Genomic DNA, 25772 nt, shown 5'->3' on the forward strand with positions numbered 1-25772 from the left:
AACTGTCCCACCACTGATGTTAGCCCCACCAGTCTGTAGCTACCAGGCTTTTCCTTGCAGCCCTTCTTAAATTACAGCACAACATGAGCCACCCTCCAGTCTCCCAGCCCCTCGCCCGTGGCTTTCTATGATACAAGTATCTCCACAAGGGGCCACACAATGTCTTCCCGACCTCCCAACAATGTCCGAGGATACAATTAGTCAGACCTCAGGGCTTTATCTACATTTGTGCATTTTCAGACATCCAGCACCTCCTCCACTGTCATGTGATCTCTCTTCAAGACATCTGTCCCGAGTTCCCTGCTATTCATGCCCTTTTCTCTACGGTGATTAAAAATAAAAAAATATTTGTTGACGACCTCACCTATCTCTGATTCCACATCTTGGTGATCTTTAAGTGGTCCTCTTCCATCCTACTGTTTAATTGTTGTATTGGAAATGTGTGTCTGGGTCTTGGGCTCAGTGTGGGACTGAATGTTTCTGCTGTCTGACACTGCGGAACTGACGAGATGTCGGTGTCTCTGTGCTCTGTAACGTAGCTGGTGTGTGAGAGATGGAGCGGCTGCTCTGTTCCTTGTGCCTCGGGAGGAGGAAACATCTGAGTTGATTGAAGTCTCTCCCTGTGGGAAGGAAAAGGAAACGGGATCAGTGAGGGAGATGTAAAAGGCAGACGGCTGTGTGAAGCGGCAGGTGCAGCCAGTGCCAGCGTGTGAGGCCGCTGCAGGGCTGTAACTCTCAGCTTCTGCTGACCAGCAGAGGACGGCAGCTCCACCCCAAGTGAGGGACACGCACACCGCCACATCCCGGCACGGATCCGGGAATGGGACTGCTCATGGAGATGCAGGGAGATTTGCACGGCTCGTATTTCCACTCACCTCTCCCGGCGGACTCGCCGCTCAACCGGAGCCAAACAGCCGCTGTTTAAACTGTGTCCCCCATACTTCTCACCGGGAGCCTGCAATAGACGGTCTTTGCACAACTGAGTGTCCGTCTCTGTGTCCACTGCTCGCTGTCCAGTAACAACACACGGCGAGACTAGAACCTACCGGGGACCTTCCCTCCTGGTCTGGGGAGAGGAAGCAGCGGTGACCATCACCGGCAGCTCCTTCCCACTCCGCCTTCCCCGCCCTGCCCACCACCGGCCCGGGAACGGCCTCTCCCTCCCCACTCACTGCATGTTCCGGGCCCAGTCGCTACTCCACTCCGCCTCTTCCCCACTGCCCCGGGTCCGGACTCTGCAGATCCCTGAGCCGGTCTGCGGAGCCGCTCCCAGAGCGATGCGCTGGTGGAAGGAGGCTGCTGTCAGCGCCCTGCCCCTGGGCCCGGGAGCTCTCCATTCCCGGCTGCCGTCAGCGCCCTACCTCCGGGCCCGGGAGCTCTCCATTCCCGGCCGCTTTTAACCCGCTCCCGCCGCTCGCTGAGAGAATGGCGCTCAGAGGGGGAGCTGCAGCACACGGCGCTTGTGCTCTGCCGCCCGCTGTAAATCAGGTCCAGGGGCAGCGCTACGAGGCGCATGCGCTCCTGTCCGCCGGACGTCACAGAGCGAAGCCCAGCCGGACCTTTCCCCAGTTCACTTTGATCAAAGTCTGAGCGAAAGGTCCGGGGCTGGGGGAGGGATAGTGCGGCTTTACACCCGGGACCCTCCTCTGTAAAACATGTCCACTTGGGATCGTTATCTGCAAAATGTTTCAACTGTTCCTGAGGCGGAACACAAAGTCCCTTCTTCTCGGAGACTCTCACGTTCCAGGCTCACTGCAGACCGGCCTGTTCCACATTCCGAGTCTCCGATAAACGGATCACTTCAACAACAAACTCTTTGTCGGTTTTAGTGTTCAAAAATTCTCTCGTATTTCCCGTTAACTTTGGAAATAAACATCTCCCCGTCGGGGAGTTGAACCCCGTTCTCCCGCGTGACAGCAGGGGATATTGACCACTATACTAACGAGGAAGCGATAGAACGATGTAGCCCATCTTTTGTCAGGGTACAGGAGAACTCACAGGATCACACTAATGTTAGTTCATTGATTGTAAAACCGGCGCCTTTCAGACATCCACCTCACTGTGTGACCGGAGGGGTCTCAGGATCTCCAGCGATTCAGTCACTTGTTGTGCTTAAGGACCGGACGGAGGTGGGGCTCGCATTTGGGGTCCAACTGCGTGTGCTTGGAAATAACATTTATAATCAGTATTTATTTTCCCATTTGCTGATGTGAGGGGTAGGAAACGATGTGTCGCCCATCGACTATATCAGAGGTAGACTCTCACTTCAGTCCGATCCCGGGTGAATAATCACTGAGTGCTACGTAACTCCGGTCTGCTGGAGGGTGGCGACATCAACTGGACGGAACATGGACTACAGCAGAGCGAGGAATGACCCGTCAGGAAGCAGCTCGGGGACTGGTGATCGAGTCACAGAGTCAAACAGCACTGGAGACGGTTCAGTGTCCGCATCTCCTGAAGCATCATAGAGCGATGGTGGTATAGTGGTGAGCATAGCTGCCTTCCAAGCAGTTGACCCGGCCATGGCAGGAGGTTGTTGAGTTTTAAACTCCTGACATCGGGACTATCAGAAATGAACCTCTTTGATGGGTGAGTGTAAGAGAGATCCCATTGCTGTTTCATTAATTCTCACTTACTGTGGGCAGGTCAGTGGGCCAGGGAAGCAATTCCCCTCTTTCACCCTTTACTCGGGAAATCGATGAACGGATCAGTGCAGCTTCCTGCTGTCACTCTGTCCCAGATTCCCACAGCAAACTATGACACTTGCGGTCACCTCATTACAGAAAAGACGTTGAGGTTTTGGAAACGGTGCAGAAGTGTTTACAAGGATGCTGCCTGTATTGGAGGTCGTAAGCTATAAGGAGAGGTTGGACGAACTGTGGAGCGTCAGGGGCTGAGGAAGGATCTGATAGAGGATTATAAAACTATGAGGCATTGATAGGGCAGTGAGTCAGAATATTTTTCCCAGGGTTGAAATGTAAAACATGCATTTAACGTGAGTGTTGGAAGTTTAAAGGAAATGTATGTGACAAGCGTGTTACAGAGAGCGGTCGGTGCCTGGAACGGGCTGCCAAGTGTAGAGGTGAAAGCGGACACGACAGTAACGTTTAAGAGGCTGTTAGATAGACACGTGAATCTGCAGGGAGCGGAGGGATATGGATCAAGTACAGGCAGAAGAGTTTCGTCTAATTCGGCATCGAGTTCGGCACAGACGTGGTGGGCCGAAGGGCCTGTTCCTGTGATGAACTGTTTTGTGCTCTATGATCCCAACGTCCCAGATGATGTGTTCACACTGAGTGACGTCAGTCTGTTCACCCCCCGCTCGCTGTCTATGTTTACCCTGTACAATCTCTCCCCTCACTCGCCCTCCGATCCCACACGGACTACACCCGGTGCTTCTGCACTAACAGGTGTAATACAGGGTCTCAGGCCCTTTGGCCCAGCATGTTCGTACCGACCATAACATTTCCGACTGTGTTAAACCCGTTGTCCAGCCCTTGTCCCACAAACGCCTCCGCCTTAGCGATTTAAATGTTCCTCTGGACACTTCATCGATGTTGTGAGATTTCCTGCCTCCGCCGCCCCCTCAGGTCGTGCGTTCGAAACACCAACCACTCTTTGGAGAAAAACCTTTCCTCAGACTGTCTCCAAACCTCTTCCCCCTGTCCCGGAACTGGACATTTCGGCCCGTCACCCGTCTGTCATTGTGGCTCCATGTTTTCCCTTTCCAGGGGTAAAGCCGGCCTGTCCCGTGTGTAACACAGCCCGTCACGTGATGCGTTTGGTCTCACCCTGTCGGAGATGTTCCCCTTGTTCCCCCCACTGCCCACTCCCCACCTTCTCCGCTGCTGAACATTCACTTGTTCTCTCTCTGTCCCGGTTCCACTAACGGGTCCCCATCTGAAACGTTAACTCGCTTTCGATTTCCGCCTGACCTGCTGAATGTTTCCAGCATTTTCTGTTCTACGGCAGAGCTCAGCCTTTCACTGCAGACTGCAATGTGTATTGGACTGCAGCTGAGCACAATAGGTCGTTCTCCTCTCCGGACCTGTCCACATAAAATTATAGAATGAAAGGAACTTTAATATTGAAACGCGAGATTTTCATTCTAAGTGAAGTAAAATGTACATTGTGGGGATGTGTGACCTAACAGCGTCCTGTTGTGAAATGTTCAGCTGCAGAATAGCAGAGGATGGTTTCGATCCATCGACCTCTGGGTTATGGGCCCAGCACGCTTCCGCTGCGCCACTCTGCTGTGGGATAAACAAAGTGCAACTTTCTGTATTCCCTCTTCATTTTTGCCGTGTTCCTTTCCGACTTCTACTGTTTCTTTTGTTGGCTTCTCTTTACTTCCCCCTCACTTACCACTTTATCTCTTCCCATAATCTCTCTCTCCCCCTCTCCCTCCCTCTCTACTCTCTCTCTCCCTTCCTCTCTCTCCCTCTCCCTTCTCTCTCTCTCCCTCTCCCTTTGTTCCTTACTCCCTGTCCCATCCCGTTACCATCCCTGTGCTATCTGTACTCTGTCCCGGTCGGATCCCCGCGTTCCCAACATTTCAGCAATAACCGTGTTTGACATTATTTAATTGACCCTGTTACTGCGGCCCTGCTGTCGGACATTCTGTTTCTCTTCCTCCGTGCCTCTTCCGCCTTCTCTGGGTCAAATGTGAATGTACAGAACAGAGGGCACTGTCTGTGCTGCAGTGGGGGATGACCCGGGGATACTTTAGTCACCCCGCGGGAAACCACGCAAAGGCTTCACCCGCACCTGGTGCTGGCTCATTTTGTCCAATCCCAAGGTTTCATTAACTTCCCAAACCTGTCACTGTTACTGAATAAATGTCAGATTTCTTTCAGTGTTGAAGGGCCGGCAGCTCACTTTGTCTCTTTATGACCCTCCTGATGCAGGTTGTCGACCCGAAACGTGGACAATTCCACTCCTCTCACAGGTGAAGCTTAACCTGCTGAGTTCCTCCAACATAGAACATGGAACCGTACAGCGCAGGAACAGGCCCTTCGGCCCACAATGATGAGCCGAACTATTTAAATTAGTAGCCAAATGCCCAACTAAACTAATCCCTTCTGCCTGCACAATGTCAACATCCTTCCATTTCCTGCACATCCATGGGCCTGTCTAAGAGCCTGTTGAACGCCCCTTTCATATTTGCCTCCAACACCACCCCAGGCAGCGCATTCCACGCACCCACAACACTGTGTAAAAAAATGCCCCGCACATCTACTTTGAACTTACCTCTCTCACCTTAAGTGCATGTTCTCTGGTATTGGACAAGGTAAGATTAAGTGGCGCATCTCTGGCAGTTGGCGATGGACATATTAGAGGTGAGTTATCCATGTCAGATGTCACTTTCCCAGCTCTCTGTGGCTCGACCCCACATCTGGTTTGGATTTTACTGTCCGGGTCGGTTCTGAGGTCAGTCGGACGTCTCTCCAGGGTCGTGCACCGGGAATTGTTCAAAATTTATAGTCACCAGCGTGTAGATGCTGGGGATTGAACTCGGGACCTCATACATGCAAAGGATGCGTGCCCCCATTGAGCTGCATCCCCACGGTCACTCCGTAATTTCAAAAGGCCGCTGCTTGTTATGTCTCACCAGTTGAGCAAAAGACGTAGACATTGGATCATAGCGAGTAGGGCTGCCACCGGCCATTCGGCCCTTCACCAGTCAGTGCGATCATGGTTGAATCAAACCCCTGTCCCGTTCTCTCCCCAGACCCCGTGGGCCGAAACCATTTAGATTCCAACTGAATGATCGAAAAACCAAAATTAAATCAAAACACGACGGTAGTCCCGGCAAGTCCGTTAGTTCCAAGGACATCGCCGGAGGGAGCACACACATCCCGGTGAAAGGGAAGCGGAACACAGGAGCTCCCGGACGTGAAACGCCACAGGGAGGGCTCCCACTGAGCCCAGTGAGGCAGCAGCAGGGAGCGCCCGTCTCCGAACAGCGCAGTGTGACCCAGCTGACAATGCCACGCACAGCAAAAGCTGCCGGATCGCCAGCGTCCCTGGGTGGGCTCGAACCACCAACCTTTCGGTTAATAGCCGAACGCGCTGACCGATTGTGCCACAGAGACACCCTGAAGGAAACGGGGATGAATGCCAGTCCTGGTGAAAGGTCCCAGCCTGAAACGCCGACGGTTTACCTCTCTCCGGACCATTTCGTGTATGTTGTGGAATGATTCATTCCCGGGTGGGGCGCGGCGACGAGGGACTTCTCACAATCTGCATCAACGATTGGGATCCGGGGGTCACGGACAATATAATACAGAAAATTCTGGAAACACATAGTCGGCAGGATTCGAACATTCGAACCTGCGCAGGGAAACCCCAATGGATTTCTAGCCCATCGCCTTAACCACTCGGCCACGACTACCGCGCTCCCTCCAGCTGGGCAGACAGAAGGACATCGGCCTTCGAATGCGATCAGTGGATCCCGGGACAGACGGGCACAGCACCAATCCCGGAGTCAGAGAAACAGGACTGATCCTGAACAATAAATAGAAACTTCTGGAATCACTCACCAAGTCAGGCAGCGTCTGTGGAGGGAGAAACAGAGTTAACGTTTCAGGTCGATGAACTTTCACCCTGAACTCCGGCGGGCAGTTGGACGGAGCGAGTCTCACTCAGAGCGGGACAGGGTTTCCTCACCCGCCATCACACCCCCAGACCTCCCATCTTGCTCTCAGTCTCTGACTGTGGGCATCAGCAGCAGGGACAGCGGTTATTGCCGTTTCCCAGCTGCCCTGGAGAAGGTGGTGCCGGGCCGCCTCTCTGGGCCGCTGCGCTCCATCTGGTGAGGGAGCTCCCACTGGGTTCTCAGTGACGGGGCTCCAGGATCCTGACCCGGCGCCCAGACAGCGATGGCGATGGGGGGGGGGGATTGCAGGGTGGCCTGGGCTGGGCGGCCGGGCCCGTTTCACTCTCCTCCTCCTTTCTGATCCACCCGACGGTCTTGCCGAGCCGCTTGAGAGGGCAGTCACCAGGTAACCCCATTTGGTGTGGGCTGGAGTCACATACAGTCCAGAACGGATAAGGAAGGCGGGTTTTCTTCCCCCAGAACCCGACAGTCAGCAGGTGGGAGAGACTGAGATCGGTTGGCGGGGCTGAGCTGATGTTCCGTCCGCTGTCCGAGGGTATTGACCTGTCTTCTGTCCAAGGGCGCTGCGTGGCCTGCTGAGTTATAGAGCATGTTTTGCTGTCATATACAATTTCCAGCAACCGCAGTATTTCTGGGCCCGCCGCTGGATATACAAGGGCGGACGGACTGGGGCGAGGCTGACATCAGTACATTAAATTCTCCCCTGAAATGCACAGGTGTATTTTAATGAGAATTAAGGGGGTGGAGAAGCCTTGGTTTTCAAGTACAGAGACCCTTAACGTGACAGCAAATGCAGATAAGGGTGTGACGCATCCAAACGGGTAGTTCCTTCATGAGGCGGTGCATGGAATTTAACAGCAAGGTGGCTTTGTTCCAAATATGTTAGAGTTTGAGCCGGCCCAAACTGGAGGGCTGTGTGGAGTTCTGTTCGCCACACTGTAGGAAGGGCCAGATTTCGCGAGAGAGGGTGCAGAGGAGATTCACCAGGATGTTTCTTCCGTTATAATGGTTGTTCCCTTTGGAACAGCAGAGATTGCGACGTGACGTAATTGGGGTACGTGAAGTGACAAATGACACAGGAAGAGTAGACAGAGAGAAGCCGCTCCCGTTGGCGATGGGACTGGAACAGAAGTACCTGGACTGGAGGTGAATTATCGGAAAACGATGGGAGGCTGAACACCGAGGGAACAGGGAACATGGCCTGACACAAACGAGGGAATTCCAACGTCCAGTGCGCACGCTCAGGGTACAAACGGGAATATTCCTGTGGAACATGGAGAGTGACTGAGACACTGAATGAAGACATGACATCGGTCTGTGCAGAAGAAGGGGACCGAGTCTCTGTCGGGAATGGAGGGGGTGTGAGGAGAGAGATTACACAGGGTAAACACTCTCGAGTGAGTGGTGAATAGACGGACGTCACTCAGTGTGAGCACATCATCTGGGACATGTCTGGCATCTGCTGGCATACAGTTTCCTGTAGGCATCTGGAATAGAGAGAGAGTGAGAGCTGGAAAATGCGTTGATGCGTTCATTGATTGACCTGGAAAAGACGAGGGAGGAGAATGAAATCCGTGATCTGCTTTAAAGGAGTGACGAAATAATCTCTCACACTCATTACCAACCTCAATTTTTGAAAAATGTTGTGTGAATTTTTACTGGTGCTGACGCGGCGAGTCTCATGTTTTGCAGCTTCAAATGTCCTCAATTTAAATGTGTCCGCCGTGACAGTTCACAAGATCACAAGACAAGGGAGCAGAAGCAGGCCATTCGGCCCATCGAGTCTGCTCCAAGGAAGAGGGAAAATTAGAAATGAGAAATGGAGAGGGAGGAAGAAAAAAAACTATTCTAATCCCAATTTCCGGCCTTATCCCCATATCCCTTGATACCCCGACTATTTAGATACCTATCTATCTCTTCCTTGAACGCCCCCAATGATCTGGCCTCCACTGCGGCAAGAAATGCCACAATTTAACCACCCTTTGGCTAAAGAAATTTCTTCCCATCTCTGTTTTGAAACTGTACCCTCTAATTCTAAGATTGTGCCCTTTGGTCCTGGACTCACCCACCAAGGATAACAGCCTAGTCACATCTACTCTGTCCATTCCTTTCAACATTTTAAATGTCGCTATGAGCTCCCCTCTCATTCTTCTGTACTCCAGTGAGTACAGTCCAAGAGCTGGCAAACGCTCATCATACGTAAGCCCCTTCATTCCGGGAATCATCCTCGTAAATCTCCTCTTTTCCCTCTCCAACATCAGCACATACTTCCTAAGATATGGGGCCCAAAACGGCGCACAGTATTCCAAATGAGGCCTCACTAGTGCCCTGTAGAGCCTCATCAACACTTCCTTACTTTTATACACTATACCTCTCGAAATGAATGCCAACATAGCATTCCCTTTCCTTACCACCGATCCAACCTGGTGGTTAACCTTTAAGGTATCTTGCACGAGGACCACCAAGTCCCTTTGTACTTCTGTACTTTGAATTTTCTCTCCTTCTAGATAATGATATGCCCGTTTATTTCTGTTTCCAAAGTGTATAACTGCACATTTCTCAACATTGAATCTCATCTGCCATTTCCTTGCCCATTCTCCTAAACTATCTAAATTTCTCTGCAAACTTCCTGTCTCCTCAATACTCCCTACTCCTCCACCTATCTTGGAGTCATCCGCAAACTTAGCCACAAAACCGTTTACTCCATCATCCAAATCGTTAATGTACAAGGTAAAAAGGAGCGGCCCCAACACCGACCCCTGCGGAACACTTGTAACTGGTAGCCAACCAGAATAAGATCCTTTTATTTCCACCCTTTTGCTTCCTGCCAACCAGCTAATGCTCCACCCATTCTGTTATTCTACCTGTAATTCCATGACCTCTCATCTTATTAATCAGTCTCTTATGAGGCACCTTGTCGAAGGCCTTTTGAAAGTCTAAATACACAACACCTACCACCTCTCCCATATCCACCCTACCTGTGACTTCTTCAAAAAACTCCAATAGGTTGGTCAGTCAGGATCTTCCCTTCACAAAACCATGTTGGCCAGGACCTACCTTGCCTTGCACCTCTAAGTATTCCGTAACCCCATCCTTGAGGATCAATTCCAATAACTTTCCCACTACTGACGTCAGACTAATAGGTCTGTAATTTCCTTTATGCTGCCTCCCTCCTTTCTTATACAGCGGAACTGCATTTGCGACCCTCCAGTCCTCCGGAACCATGCCGGATAAATTCCTGGTTGGGGACATCGGTTCCTGTTCCATCCACCTGATATCCCCATCCTCCAACAGACTGCATTTGCACAACGCAGAGGAATTATTCAGCTGAGAGTCGACACCTGCAACAGCTGATGAGCCGTGAATGGAGTTTCTTGTAACTCACATCAGCTGTGAATCAATCAAAACTCTACCCTTTCAATGATACACAGTTTACCCCAAAATTAAGTCACACTCCCCGCAAGTCTCCAAGAGGAGAGATTTCTAATAATATTCGAGAACACTCCGATCTCACGATAGTCATGATGTTTCTGTCGCTCGCCCAGTTTAGTTTCTGGTCAATGGTAACTCTCGGGGTTTTGATGTTCGGGGACTCAGTGACGGTAAAAAAAGGAATGCCGATGTTGGATGGTTGGACCCTCTCCTCTCGGCGCCGGTCATTTCCTGGAACTTCTGTTGCCGGAACGTTACCTGTGATTGGTTAATCCATCCCCGGATGTCTTGGTGCACGCCGCAATGGGATGCTTCATTTCATGCTTCACTAAATCGTCAGCGATCATCCCCACTTGTGATGGAAGGAAAGTCGTTGATGAAACAGCTGCATGTGGCTGAGCCTGGGGGAGAAATCCTGCAGTGATGTCCTGGGGCTGGGATGATTGGCAGCTGACAGCTACAACAGTTTTCCACTGTGCGGGAGGTAACTGTGACCCTTGCAGTGTCTTCCCTTTGGTTCCCGTAAACTTCAGTTTTATCAACACTTGTTGATGCCGCGCTGTGTCCAAGGCTGCATTCTTTTCAACTGTAGACTCACTCTGAGTTGTACCGGAGCAAGTCATGTTGTAAACAGTGAATAATTGTTGGTGATCTTCCAAAAATCTTTGGACTCTGGAACAGTTCCCGCGTGTACAGGTCGCTTCTGTCCCACAGATATCCCAGTGGTCCAAAAATCTGAATCCCTCCCCCTGCATTAACTCTTCAGCCGCGAATTTGTCTGCCATATCGCTCTGTTCTTACCCTCAATCACCGTGGCACGACGAGTAGTACAGGTATCACTACCCTTAAGGTCCTCCTTTTTATCCTGTTTCCTGACTCCCGATATTCACTTTGCAGGACCTCATCCCTTTTTCTGCATGTGTCATTAATCCCATTGTGTGCAGTAACTTGTGGGTGCTCACCCTCACTATTGAGAATGTTCTGCAACCGCTCAGAGGCACCCTCCACCCTGGCACCAGGGAGGCATCACACCATCCTATAGTACATTTTGCGGCCACAGGATCTCCTGTCTGCCCCGAACTACCTAGTCTACTATCACTATTGTGGTTCTGCTTTCACCCTTCCTTGCTGCGCTTCAGAGCCTGTCATGGTGCCACGGTGAGTCGGCACTCTCTGGAGTTCAGTGAATGAGAGGTGATCTCATTGCTCCTCACACTCTCTGGACCCACGGGTTCGTGTCAGAAGTCGACAGGTGATTTTTAGAACTGATGAGAAGTGAAAATTAAAAATAAACTCGTATTGCAGAAAAATAAAACAGTCACAGGAAACGCTGAAATACTGCGCGGATGAGGCCACATCTGTGGGAAGAGAAAGCAGGTCAAAATCCCTTCCTGCATCTTGCAGGCATCTTCTGTTCCCTTTTCAGTTATGACGAAGGGTGTTTGACCTGAAACTCTGTTCCTCTTCCCACAGGGTCTCAGTGTTTCCTGCATAATTTGTTTTTGTTTTGCAGCTCAGCAACGAGACCATTTGACTCATCACGTCCATGTCGTCCGCAAATAGTCAATCGACTTTCAAGAGCAACCAGGACCATTGCGCAGGAGGGAATTTCCAAAGTAGACTTGAACATGTAGTCGGGAGGTTAACTGGCCCTTTGAAATGCTCCTCGTGTGCAAGTGAGTGGAGGAGTTGATGGGAATGTTGTGAGAATAAAATGAGATCAGTGTAAACCGGTGATTGTTGTGTAGACCCTGTGTGTTGAATGGTCAGTTTCTGTGCTCCGTGACTCCATGACCATGATCCTGTCACACAAGAGCTCAGATTGCAGTGACGAATGAGAGCGATTTATGAAGATATTGGCAGCACTGGTATATTTCAGCTGTGAGGGAAAAACATGGAGAAGCGGAGGTAACTTTGTTGTCTCTGGAACTGAGGAAGGTTCAGGGAGAGGAAACGGTTGTTTACCGCCATTTATAAAACAGTTAAATTTTGCAAACAGAAGTTAATTCGAGGGAGAAAGAGAAGGCATCGGGCATTATAGAGAGACGGGGGAGGGAGTGAGAAAGAAAGAGGGAGAGACAGAAAAGAAAAAGATCGTGAAGAAAAGGAGCGAGTCTTGACGGGAGCAGGAGGGCAGAGAGAGAGCCGAGTAAAATACTGCCAGCGCGCAACAGATCAGACAATACTTGCAGAAAGAGAAGCGGGTTAACGCTCCAGGTCGAAAATACGTTGTCAGAACCGGGGAACAGGGATACAATTTCGGATCAAGCTGAAAGGCGACTGGGGAAGGGGGGTGTGGGACAAAGGGGGGATCTCTGGGATGGTGAGACCGGGATGCGGACAGAATCAGCTGTGGCTGTTGTTTCAGAACTCCGTTCATAACACGAATTAAACTTCCCACAAGCTGGGGGTGTCCGGTAGGGAGCAGGTGGGCAGATCTAATTGTAATGTTTCAGACCATTTATTTCTAACGTTCAATGATTTTCACAATCCCATTCAGCAGGTATTTCACCGCGTTCTTCAGCTCCTGTCGGAATTTGCTCTGAGTCACGGCGTTAGTACGCGCGTTGGTGCATGTGCTGAGAACCTGCAGCATTCCTGATGTGAATTCTGTGATATAGCGGGGAGCAGTGAAAGAGTAACTGTGAATCTTTGAAAATCGATGACAGATATAAAATCCCACCTGCGTTACCCACAACAATATGAAACTGTTAGTTATGCTGAAGAGTAAAATGATAGATTTGCTTCGGTTCTCCATCTCCGGGTCCTTGTCATTCTCTCCATTGCAGCGGCCCTGGAGCCTCCTGCGGACTCCACTGGCCACTAAAATCCGTCTGACCGTCAGAACATTGAGCAGCAAAACCAGAAGGAACGGGACACAAGGGGTTAAAATGCAGCTTAACAACTAAATTGTGCCCACGCGGGGAATGTACTGAAGCTCAGTTTAAGAATACAGTTCCAGGGACATTAACAATTACTTCTTCAGACCCGTATGTGAAGTACCTTGGGACAGCCTCCGAACAACCCAGCACAACCACAACCGCCGTTCTCTCGATACAATATTTTGCTTTCAGCTTCTCACAACAAATAGCGACAAATCGATCGAAGGTGAAAGCGACTGTCAGCCAGACAGAGACCGCGGTGCTTGCAGACACCAGCCACATACCGAGACTGCACACGGGGGTGATGAGGAGGAATGACCGCGGAAAATAAATCCCAACAGTCACGTCAGCAGGGGGTCCGAGACGCTGCCGTTCCCACCAGGTCTTTCCCCGAGACGGTATCGCGATCGCCACCAGGTTAACTGGAAGGAAAAGAAAAGAAAGCAGAGGAATTACTGACCAGACCCGAAGCCAATGCAGGAGTTTGACAGGTCCCGGTGACAGCTCCACTTTGTTGCTGCGTCGAGCGGTGGAAACTAGTTCCTGTCTCCTTCGAAGGATCCAGAGAGGGCACAGAGCCGGTATGGACACAGAAAGAGATTACGGCATCGTGTAAAATGTGTCACATCTGGATTAGGATTCCTAAATGCTGACGTAAATTTGTAGTAGCGGGGAAGCTCCGGTTGGATAACTGCCTACATAGAGGCAATGAGGGATGGATCAGCTGTACCGGCGCCGTCCGCGTATCCTGGTGAATAAAATTAATAAATCCGGGCAGCAGAATGCAGCGTTGTTCCAACAGCCAAACAGGAACTACGTCCCTTCGCCGCACTCCCCGTCAGTGACGGAACAATTAAACAACAGATCAAAAACAAGAAAACCTGGAAGCACTCAACCAGGCAAGCAGCAAGTCTGGAAAGGGAAACCAGTTCACGTTTTGAGTCCGCGACTCTTTCTCAGAACTGTTCTGGGAAAGACCCGTGAGCCGAAGCGTTCAGTGTGTTTTCATTACAGACACGCTACTTGCCGGGCTGAGTGATCCCAGTATTTTCTGTTTGCGTTTCACATCTTTTCATTTGCCGTTTTGTAGGTTTTACAATAGAAGGTCGGCTAATTCCAACAGATACAGTGCAGGCTGACACAACCTCACAGCCAGACGTCGTCTCCCACTGAATCCATCACAACGAGGCAATGGAGAGGGTTTCAGCAACCAGCAAAAGTCTCAGTGCAGCAGTCCGACATCTGGAGCGGTGTTAAACGCAGATATAATATTTTACAATATTGATAACTGTATCATAATGTTATCGCTGGGGCCGAGATTATTCACAGAATTCTTCATAGATTGTCTCAGATTCAGTCATTGCAGACTTACTTATTTGAATAACAATCCAAACAACTTCATTCGACAACAAAGGTTTCTTCACAACTACTCAGCTATTGCCGTCTGTCGATTATCAGTTTCCTGTCCTTTACCCGAACAACCGCTTCGAGCACGGACAATCATCCTGTATCACTTCCCGGGCTGTATAAACAGAATCACAGCAAATGCAATGCAGCTGCTACAAGACTAAAGGCGCAGAGACCGTGCACATTCCATAAATTAGCAAACAAACTGCTGGACGAACGCATTGGGTCAGGCTGCAGCTGTCCGAGCCGTTGAGTTCCACAGATGCTGCTCGACCCGCTGAATTCCTCCAGCAATTTGTTTTTACTCCAGATGTCAGACGTCGCCTGCATCTCCATTTCATTCTTGAAATCTGCGACTGGTCAGGTGGCTGTGGAAACACGCAGAGAGAGGAACAATTCAGAGCTTTGTAATTAGACATTAATTTTCACCATCGGCAGCTGACACAGCGGCTTACCAGGAATATCAACGGCTGAAATAACAGGATAGTAAATTTTGTATTTCCTGTATGTCTGATGTTCTAAGTAATTCATAACTGTGTAAAGGCCCTGACTAATGTGTAAACGTAACACATATGAGATGAGCAGGTCGAGGGTTAAAGATATTCCCTGCCAAGTACAGATTTCGCGCTGTATACAGATGCCTTATTCTGCTGCTTGTCTCCTCACTGTGACCATTTGCCCGATATCCCTGTGCTGAAGTGCTGGTCGCGTCGTGCAGAAGCGCCGCTGCAGAAATGGTTCCTGGAGGGGCCGCAAGACTGGGGCGACATTGTCGTGTTTGGAGCCTTTGCTGCTGAGCGAATGAAGGTCATATTGGGATGTGCTCCGGGTTGAAATGTTTGTCTGACAAATGAAGGTGGAATTTGCGTACATGTGACCTGATAGTTTTGTGCGAAAGAGTCGAGTTGGAAAATCGGAAATGACAACGCAAATTGCAGCAGAGTTTAATTCCTGGGCCTCTGGGGCATGTGCTAAGCAATGCAACACTGTGCTTTCTGAAATAACCTCTCTGCAGCAACCTGTTAGCTGCCCACTTGATACCAGTGCTGAATCTCCTCTGAAGCTCCTCCAGCACTGTCACATCCTTCCCATATTGGGGCGCCCAGAACTGCACACACGATTCTATCTGAAGATTAACTCATGATTTATTCAGTTGTGACATGAACCCCTTATTCCAAAAATCCATGTCACGACGATTGAAAGCAAGTCGTATGCACATAGCGTCTGAAAAAGTGAGACAATCTTTTCACGATGGAGGAATTCCGACAACACTCTGAAAGTTATCCAAGAGCAGACCGGCAATAATGTAATTACTGGTTTCATCAACATTAATTCGACGAATGTCCTCTTCCCATCCCCAAGGGGATTGTTTTTATTCCTGTTTGTTTTCCAGATGGTTGAACGCGTGACCGTCCTTTCCTGGCAGAGGGAAAGCGGATAAGCAACAGGTTGCAAAAATAGGAAGTGGCAGTTCGGTGAGCAGCCGGTCGGGTGCAGGTGGCGGAGCAAATTTCCTATTGTGGCTCCACATGAGTTTGCAGAGTTATGGAGAGATGGAGGAATGGGGATTGAAGGCAGAAAGAACCGTTAGTGTTTCAGGGTCCTTCGTCCATTGTGGGGCAGATAGGGGGGTGATTGGTGAGGCTGTGGACAAAATACATGCAGCAGGGCCTTGGATAAGCAAACATATGAAACATATCAGTGGCAGTGGATGAACCGGTTGTCCATTGGTGTTGGTGAGGCAGATATGAGAAAGACAAAGGTTTGCTTCATCGACCTGGGAATTATGAGCCCAATAACAGTCCACTCACCTGTCTGAATTAACCTCTCTGCAGCAACTTGTTTACAAGTGATTTCAACATCGTACATTTGTGGGATTCACGGCCTGTGTTTCTGTGTTCTTTTCTGAAACCCAATGCCCAGAGTCCCCCTCAGATAACACGTGTGTTTCCACACTCAGACGCTACATCCATCCTCACCACCTGCAATGGGGCCTGCACACCGCCACAGCAACAAACTGGAACCCATTATCACCGCACACAGACAGAGGCACAGATACTCACACACATACAGCCAATAGGATAGAAACACCGAGACACAGAGCCTGATACAAGCAGAGAGACAGAAAGCACCGACAGGGACTGAGAAGCGGAAGGGTGCAACAGTGAGGGTCTCCCTTTACAATTTCTATACAGCTGTGCTGTACCTCCATCCATAAACGTAACCGGTTTAACATCCCGCTGTCGATTTTCGGAATACCCCAACCCACCAGGGCTGGAACAACATAGTCCCTGTCGTCACTGACTTTGATTTACTCTCAGTCCTTTTCCACCCATTATACACACACACACACACACACACACACACACACACACACACACACACACACACACACACACACACACACACACACACACACACGCACACACACACACACACACACAAAGACAGACACAGACGCACACACAGAGTCCAAAAATTCGGAGAGCCATGTTGCAAAAACAAGAGACATTTGTGAATGAATTGAAACCAATAACTATGAAGGAATTATTGACGGAGGCATCAGTCTGTCAGAGAACAAAATAAAAATGAATTGGAATTAGTCAATCCCCAGAGGAAGGAAGAGGATGGTTGAATTGGAAATAAAACATAACTGAGTAAAGGAACATACGTAAGATAGTCTGTGGGAAAAATATGTCCATAAAATACATGAGGGGGAGAGAGAGCGAGGGAGAGTGAGAGCGAGAGATATAGTGAGTGTATCAGAGAGACAGAGAGAGAGAGAGAGGGGGGGGGGAGAGAGAGAGAGAGAGAGAGAGAGAGAGAGAGAGAGAGAGAGAGAGAGATAGAGAGAGGCAGCAGACACAGAGTGCGAGACAGAAACAGACAGGGAAAGGCTCATCCTGTTCCTCTCAGTCTCTGCTACAGTGTGAGAGTGTAGGATTCGTTCTGTACCTGTCAGTCTCTAGTACAGTGTGAGAGCGTGGGGCTCATTCTCTACCTGTCAGTCTCTGGCAGGGTGTGAGAATGTCGGGTTCATTCTGTACCTGTCAGACTCTGGTATAGTGTGAGAGTATGGGGTTCATTCTGTACCTGTCAGTCTCTGGGACAGTGTGAGAGTGTAGGGCTCCTTCAGTACTCGTCAGTCTCTGGCAGGGTGTGATAATGTGGGGTTCATTCTGCACCTGTCAGTCTCCCGTACAGTGTGAGAGTACGGGGTACATTCTGTACCTGTCACTCTGGGAAGGTGTGTGTGTGGGGTGTTCACTCTGTACCTGTCAGTCTCTGGGACAGTGTGAGTGTGTGGAGCTTATTCTATTTCCTTGTTTATTGTTCCACAAATACGTTAATGACTAACTTTATATGCGCTGATTGTTGAAACAATATTTAACACAACTATATCTCGTCACCGTTGGCTGATTCTTACATTACATTATCTTCAGTACAAGTTTGAATGGTGTTGGTTATAATGGAGTAGTACTCCGGGATTCAGAGAGTCAGGCAGCTCAGAATCAGGTCATTCGCCCCATTCTGCCCATGCAGACCATCGATAAAACACCTTCAATAATTCCATTGAAAAAAATGGTCTATCCCCCAATCTACCATGGGTATTCCCCTTCCCGACTGGATAATTGTTAACTGTTCTGTCGGCTTCAACCAGCTGCTGGACTGGTGCGTCCCAGATTCCAACCACTTCCTGGGTGAAAAAAATCTCTCCCGCAGATCCTCTCTAATCCTCCTATCCCTTGTCGTTGCTTCTGGCTGTCTGATTTTCATACACCTGCAAAGAGAATGATTTTCCTGCCAGCTATCCTATCACTGCTCCAATGTAGATCAGAACATAACTCTGTGATTGAATGGTGCGCGAATGATAAATAATGCAACACAGGCTGACACTGTATATGAGTGTTGGACCGGCCTGCAATATAATTCTGAGTGCTTTGTTCTTGATGGCACTGCACATCTTCCTCACTGACCACCAATACAGACGCACCTCACGGCTGACTGCCTAACTCCTACTCTACTGTCTCTGTAGCTTCGGCTGTGTGGTTGAGCATAGCTCCAACGCCATCTACTAAATGGCCAATGGCACCACTGTTGTTGGCAGAATCACGGCAGGGGACGCGAGACATTCAGCTGGTTGAGTGGGAACAACGTCGTTCTCAAGTTCAGAAAGAATAAGGAACTGATTGTGTCTTTAAGAAGGGAAGTCAGGCGAACACGCGCCAGTCCTCATTGAAGGATCTGCGAGGAAACGGGTCAGCAGCTTCAAGTTGCTGAGTGTCAGCATCTCGAACGATCTACCCTGGGCCTGGCACATAGACGCAGCCATGAAGAAGGCAAGCCAGCGTCTCCACTTACTTAGAATTTTAAGGAGATTCGGCACGTCATCGAAGACTCTGACAAACTTCTACATATGTACAGTGGAAAACATTCTGACTGGTTGCATCGCAGCCAAGTATGAGAACTCCAATGTACAGGAACGTAACAGGCTACAATGAGTAGTCACTCATTCAGTTCCATCACGGGTACAGATCTCCCCACCATCAAGGACATCTACAAGAGGCGATGGCACAGGAAGGCGACATCCATCATTAAAGACACCCATCATCCGGGCCATGCCCTCTTCTCCATGCTGCCATGAGGCACAGGAGCCTGATGACTCACACTTCAAGAAAAAAAACGGTTTCTTCCCCACTGCCGTCGGGTTCTTGAACCGACCTAAAATTCCCCAGTTCTACATTAGAAGATATTTCTCTCAAGTTGCACTGTCGTAATGTTATTTTTGGTAATTGCGTTGTTCACCTTGTGTATAATTTGTGTTAATTTGATTTTATGTAACTTCTGTTTGTCCTGTGTGTAACGAACTGTGCTATTGCTGAATAAAGTTAATTATCATAGCATTTATAGCCTGGTTATGTATGGCCATGTCAATAAACTTGAACGAGTTGGGATGTGGGGGCAGATCTGGGTCGAACAGGACTGATCCTGGGTCTCACATTGCAGAACGTGGGTTATTGATGAACCGCTGGGAAATTAGTCCCTCATTTGAAGCCACCTTTACATCCTGGCTACATACTCCCAGCTGTCTGTGTGATTCTGGGATACCGGCATATTCTCGCCCTTTATTATTTGAATGATATGAGACTGCAGAACTCGGAGATCAGAGGGACCTGCGTGTCCTGGTGCATAATTCATAAAATGCCCATGTGCAGATACAGCAAATAATGAGGGAAGTTACCAGAGTGCATAGAATTCCGAAAGCAGAATTGAATCCATAAACATAAGTTAATGTTTCAGTTCTGTCGAGGACTGTGGAGGCCATGTCGAGAGCAAACGAAGCACTACTTTATTTCAGGATATCATCCTGTTGAAGTCAATTCAGACAACGGTTTGCTCGACTAATAACATGAATACAAAGATTATTTTATGAAATAGGGTAAGAGAGTTTGGGTTTTTATCCGCCAGTATTGAGAAGGCGAAGCGGTTATTTGTTGCAATACATGGGATCAATAAGAGATACATTGGAAGGATGTTTCCACCGGGGAGGGAATCTATAACTCGTGGCTCTTGTCTAAAGTAAGTGGTCATTTATTATTTAAATGTGAAATATTTTCCCTCAGTCGTTCGTTAGGCCGCGGAACTCTCTTCCGCTAAGGGACATGGATGCCGAGATTTGACTATCTTTCAGGCTGCGGTCGACAGATACTTGATAATCAGGGGAGTGAAAGATAACCGCAGGTACATGGGAACGTGGAGTTAGGGTTCAAATGAGATGATGGCTCAGCTGACTGAATGGAGGAGTGTGTTTGCGTGGCTGAGTGGGGACGCCTGCTCCTAGTTCGGTTGTTGGTGTGTCTTCATGTACTTCTGGTGTGGTGAGCAGGACTGTACACAGCTGTCCAGCTGTGGCGAATTTGTGTTTACACTGTTGCAGCAGAACTCCCTGCTCTGTCATTCTGCGCCTTCAGTCAACAAATGCAAGTCTCCCATCCGCCTCCTTAACTGATGACCGCCCGACCTGTCCCCCTACCTTCAGGGATCTGTCCACATGCTCTCCGAGTTTCCTCGGCTATTTTGTCCTTCATGCTCTACCGTTGATTGTTTGTCCCTTGGGCTTATTTAGACTCTCCGCCAGCATCACCTCACTTCCACGGCTTGAACATGTGCCCCCTTGCTTTATATATTTCGCAGTGTAGAAACATATCCTATGATCTACTTATGATCGTCATAATTTGTGCACATTAAACCGGTCCCCCACCCCTCAGCCTCCTCCGCTCCAAGGAAAACAAGACAGCCAAGCCAATTTCAGCTTATAAAAGAAATGGCACATGGTCGGTGACACCTCGGTGAATCTTTAAGATATCCGGATATAACCACGGCCTCCGCATAATGCAGGGACCAGAATTTTTTTTTTACCCTCAGTCGCTCCCACCTCCTTACTCTTGGGGAAGAAACCTGTCGTCCTCGCCAGCTCTGGACTCTATGTGACTCCAGCCCACAATCTGGTCGCCTGGTTACTGCCGTCTGAAGCGGCCCATCAAGCACGTCGGATGGATCAGAAAGGAGAAGGGGAGGGAAACCGGCCAGGCCGTCCAGCCCAGGCCACCTTGCAGAGTCCCCCATCGCCATCACTGCCTGGGCGCCGGGTCAGGATCCTGGAGCCCGGTGGGAGCTTCCTCACCACACGGAGCGCAGCGGCCAAGGGAGGCGGCCCGACACTACCATCTCCAGGGAAACTGGGAAACGGCAATAACCTCTGCCCCTGCTTCTGATGCCCACAGTCAGAGACTGAGAGCAGGATGGGAGGTCTGGGGGTACAGTGGAGGGGTGAGGAAACCCCGTCCGGCCCTGAGCGACCCTCTCGCCGTCCAACTGCCCGCCGGAGTTCAGGATGAAATGTCACAGACCTGAGACTTTATCCCTATTTCTCCCCCCCACAGATACTACCTGACCTGTTGAATATTTCCAGCAGTTTCTGTTTTTAGTTTAAGGTCAGTCCTGTTTCTCCAATTCCGGGATCGGTGCTGTTCCCGAATGTCCCGGACCACATTGGACACATCCCACGGGAAAATTCCTTCTGCCTGCCCGCAGTAATGACCAAGTGTTTAGCGCGTTGGACATGATATTCATTTGGGTTTTCCCAACAGGTTCGACTTCTGCTGACGGAAGCAACAGGTCTGCCTGGAGTAAGCAGTGTGTGTGGGATTTTGTGGGGATTGCTGGTTTGTGCTCCCAGAGGAAGAAAACTATGGGATAAATAAAACGGTGTTTACTCCGGTTCAATTCTTCCTTTGTGAATTTTGGACGTTGGCTTGGAAATGTTGTCGGTGCAGAGGTCCTCGTTACTCCCAAAAGTCGACTGATCATCTGCTGCTAACTTGAACGCTCTAGGCCGAGCAGGTTACTTGCCGAGCTGCAAATTGCCATCATTGGCTTCAGTCCCGAATTTCGGGGCCCGGAGTGACTGAGATCATCCCTCAGTCACTGAATTCCAGAGGGTTTCAGCCCACACTGCTAAACCACTCCTCACAGGACAGAACCGGCGAACCTTTGCCGTCACAAGGGTATCCTTCGGCTGTTAGCCAATAGGTTGTTGGTTCGAGCCCAACCAGGCAGGCGGCGATCCGACAGAGTTTGAGGTGCGAGTTGTTGTCCACTGGGTACTCATTCGGCTCTCAACGATGGGGCTCCAGGATCCTGACCCCGAAGGACGGCTTTGAGTCAATTGGTGATGAGAAAGGAACAGGTTAAAGAGTGAGTGTTACATCCCCTGTGTTTGCATTGGACAGGTGCCGTGGGAAGGGCAGTAGTTGGCGGAGATGAAGCAGCAGGCCAGGGAGTTGTGAGGGAACGCTCCTTCGAATGCAGAACGGTGAGTGGACGGGAAGACGCTGGAACTTCTTTAGGTGCACAGACATTGCGAAGGATGAGCCGTTGAACGCGGAGGCTAGTAGAGTGAAATGGAAGGCCCGGGGAGCTCGATACTTGCTTTAGCCAGATGGAGAGCTGGTGGACGAAGAGGTGCAGGAAATACATGAGATGTGGTGGAGGACTGTGCTGAATCTGGTGGCAGAGAAGCCACGATCAAGAAGGAATAAGGCATCTTATAGGCCCGCGTGGAAAGTCTCGTCATCGGGGCAAGAATGACAGACAGAAAGGTACGGGGAGAACACAATGCAGCCCTTACAGGAGGCAGGATGTGAGGAAATACCGTCGTCAGCGTGGTGGGAATATGTGGGCTTGTAATGTACATTTACGCTACCTATTCCCTGAGATCGAGACGGAGAGATCCGGAAAGTGAATGGAAAACTCAGAGAGGGACCTCGGGGAATGTGAGCGCGATGGAACTGGCAGCGGGAGTGCAGGATGCAGCATCAATACCAATCAATACCCCTGAAAATAGAGTTCTGTGAGGTGCCGGATAGGGATGAAGCAAGGGCTATCTCGCGAGAAGACAGATACATCCTGGGCACACAGGAACGAAACCCGAAGATATTTATTTGATTGGCAGAAAGTCAGTGTAGTTGTTCAATGTGAGGCCGTGTTCAAGTGCCGTAGGAAAGGCTGTAGTTGGCGGAGATGAAGCAGCGGGCCAGGGAGTTGCAAAGGGAACACGATAGAATGCAGAAGAATTCTATCTCCATGGTAAACAAGAGCTGGTAAGGACCGGGAATTGGAAACCGTGGAAGTGACGGAGGGCATTGGATGTGTCGGAGAGATTGGGCACGGGAGAAGTGATGGAGTGAAGGCAGGAAGAAATGTTAGGATGGACAACACCAGGCTATTGGGACAATTCTGTTGTTGGCGCGGGAGAGAAGGAAGAAGCAGGTTGTGCGAGGGCTGAACACCAAACTGGTGGAAGTTCTGGAGGGAAGATTTTCCAGATAATTACGTCCGGGACTGCCCAGGAGACGAGTTTTTCGGTCGAGTGATGGACCCAGGGATGGATGAGGATGTGCCTGAGAGTGTTGCTTGGTCTCTGTGCGAAAGAAGCCAGTTGGCCAAACCACAACAGTGCCACCCATTGGTTTGATGGCGATATTGACTTTTCTCCCCAGTGAGCAGGGATCCTGCCCTTTTGGAAGGGCTTTGGTGAGAATGAGCAACGGATCTGGAAAGGCAAGAATAGAAATGGGGCATATGAAGGTGAAATTGCGGTGGAAATTCATAGAAAAGGTAAAGCCTAAATCGACGGATCGTTTTGTAATCGTTCCTGTTTAATGGGTGACTGGGTACCTTGCAACAGCCTTGGAGGGGACTCACACTGGGCTCATATGCCGTGCAATCTGGGTCAGGACGGTCTATTGTCTCCCTGAAGAGCGGTGGTGAACCAAATACATTTTACGACAATCTAGTAGTTATGATGTGTTACCCCATCCACTGCCACAATTCCAGAATTCTATCTGAATTTAAACTACACAAGTGCGTTGTGGAGGTTACACACTCAAGCGCCTTCCAATCCTCCCGATTCAGAGTTAATCTGCTCTGTTTTAAGGAGAACACCTTCACCTTGCCCACGTGACCGAATCTCCATTTGTCCCTCGTAACAGATGAAGGATAACTTCACTGTGCAATGAATTGACGTGTGCTATCGGCACGCAAGACAAGTTTTTCACTGTACCTCGGTACAAGTGACAATAATAAACCAATACCAATACCAATACCAATCTATAACGTTGATCCTGTTTTACTCTCTCCACAGAAGCTGCCATCTGCTGAAAATCTCGGGCATTTTCAGTTTTCCAATCTCTGCAATATTTTGTTTCCAAATCCCACATTCCGTTAACCTTGACATTGTAGCTACCTTTTAGTAAGTTGAGTTATAAAAAAAAACAACTTAAAAATCTGCATTATCTGTCACCCACCCGTCCGGTGACTGGGCTTTACCCATCAGACGAGCTCCAGTGTCCCTCGTCAGACAAACCCGGGGAAGGCAGACTCTACAGAGGGGGTACAACATGACCTTATGTTTATACAGAATAGTGAACGAGATAGAACATTCCGGGATATACACTTGGAGGGACAGAAGATACATGATTGAAACTGTGAGAGATACCCCCTTTAATATGCCTGACGAGTTCTTGGCTGAATTTATAGCTTTTAATGGACGTCACACTGTGGAACAAAGGGCACTGAGTCGGGAAGGTTTGTGTGTTGGGAATGGTGATGAGCTCGGCCTTGTTTCCTCACGGTATGATCGGCAGTCTCGGCGAGATAAGCTGCGCCAGTGGTCAAGGGGGCAGAACTGTAGAAACGCTCTTTTCACCATAGTTTCACCTCAAAGATCAGCCTCCTGCCCCGATAAACGTCCGATCATGAGGAATCGTTACTGCCCACATCTCAGGAAGGAGTTGACCGCCAACAGCACACACCCTTCCCGCCAACACACAAGCACTGAAATGTGAATTCAGCGCTGATGATTGGTCCTGGGGTGAGCTGTCATTGTTCTTATTCATGAAGAAGCTCCGACGGCCAGGACATTGTCTTTTCGTGTCATCACCCGTCCCCTTCCCCACCATCAGCCCACCTTTGTTGCACCGAACAACAAGGGAACAGACACAGGGCAGAAGAGATTTTATACCTTATTTCCAGTCTCTGTGAACAACATGCTTGATATTTGATTCACATACAGGATGTGAAAAAAAAGGTGTGAGAATAACAGAGTTGCTGTGATGGGGTTTTTAATTTCCCAAACATCGATTGGCATCTCCAGACAGTGAGGGGTTTAGATGGGGAGGAGTTTGTTGGGTGTGTTCAGGAAGGGTTCTTGACACAGTATGTAGATAGACTTACAAGGGGAGAGTCTGTGCTTGATTTGATATTGGGTAATTAACCTGGTCAGGTGTCAGATCTCTCAGTGGGTGAACATTTTGGTGATAATGATCATAATTCTATCTCCTTTACTTTATCACTGGAGAGAGATAGGAACAGAGGCTAGAAAGGCGTTTACTTGGAGTAAAGGGAATTATGAGGCTGTCAGGCAGGAAATTGGAAGATTAAATTGGGAACAGATGTTCTCTGGGAAAAGTACGGAAGATATATGGCAAATATTCAGGGGATCTTTGTGTGGAGCTCTGCATAGACATGTTCCGATGAGACAGGGGAGTCATAATAGGATACAGGAACCGTGGTGTACGAAGGCTATAATAAATCTAGTCAAAAGGAAAAGAAAAACACAAAAAAGGTACAGAGAGCTAGGTAATGTTAGAGATCTGGAGAAGTACAAGGCTAAAAGGAAGGAACTTAAGAAAGAGATTAGGAGAGCCAGAAGGGGACATGAGAAGGCCTTGGCGGGCAGGATTAAGGAAAACCCCAAGGCGTTCTACAAGTATGTGAAGACTAAGAGGTTGAAATGAGAAAGGATAGGGCCTATCAAGTGCAGCAGTGGGATCCGGAAGAAATAGCAGAGGTACTTAATGTATACTTTA

At 49.4% G+C, this 25772-nt stretch overlaps 3 non-coding genes across 3 annotated transcripts; all 3 read right to left on the reverse strand.

Annotated features, from left to right (window-relative positions):
* Positions 1-4183: 4183 nt before the first annotated feature.
* trnam-cau (transfer RNA methionine (anticodon CAU)) lies at positions 4184-4255 on the reverse strand. Its single transcript has one exon. It is a non-coding gene; the product is annotated as a tRNA-Met (tRNA).
* A 1766-nt stretch (positions 4256-6021) lies between these two features.
* Positions 6022-6095, reverse strand: trnan-auu (transfer RNA asparagine (anticodon AUU)). Its single transcript has one exon. It is a non-coding gene; the product is annotated as a tRNA-Asn (tRNA).
* Positions 6096-6304: 209 nt separating this feature from the next.
* trnas-aga (transfer RNA serine (anticodon AGA)) lies at positions 6305-6394 on the reverse strand. The gene has a single exon. It is a non-coding gene; the product is annotated as a tRNA-Ser (tRNA).
* Between the last annotated feature and the right edge of the window lie 19378 nt (positions 6395-25772).

Source organism: Pristis pectinata, chromosome 31, assembly GCF_009764475.1.
Source record: "Pristis pectinata isolate sPriPec2 chromosome 31, sPriPec2.1.pri, whole genome shotgun sequence".
Taxonomy (NCBI): domain Eukaryota; kingdom Metazoa; phylum Chordata; class Chondrichthyes; order Rhinopristiformes; family Pristidae; genus Pristis; species Pristis pectinata.